The sequence below is a fragment of the Cebus imitator genome, unplaced genomic scaffold, assembly GCF_001604975.1.
Source record: "Cebus imitator isolate Cc_AM_T3 unplaced genomic scaffold, Cebus_imitator-1.0 Scaffold45, whole genome shotgun sequence".
In the NCBI taxonomy this organism is placed as follows: Eukaryota; Metazoa; Chordata; class Mammalia; order Primates; family Cebidae; genus Cebus; species Cebus imitator.
Window position 1 is genome coordinate 7,417,963 of NW_016107360.1, and position 325 is coordinate 7,418,287.

A 325-nucleotide genomic window follows, 5' to 3' on the forward strand; every position below is an offset into this window, starting at 1 on the left:
AAAAAAAAAAAAAAAAAGAGTTTGAAGGTGGTAAGGCTGGGCCACTTTTGGTGTTGTCCATTAGCCAACAAATTGTACATCTCTTCAAACAGTACATCATAAGGAGTAGCCATAGCCTGTGCTGGGATCTACAATAATCCTGGTGGTAATAATTAGAGTAGGTGGCCCAGCTTGATCCACAGTTATTTGGCTTACCCTATTTAACAGTAAACTTGAGGTTCAACTTCAGCAACAGTAGCGACGGTATGGATGATCATGGGGCAACGGGAGTATGGCCTGGTTAGGGCACATCTCCAGACTGCCAGTATTACAGGAAAGGGGTCCT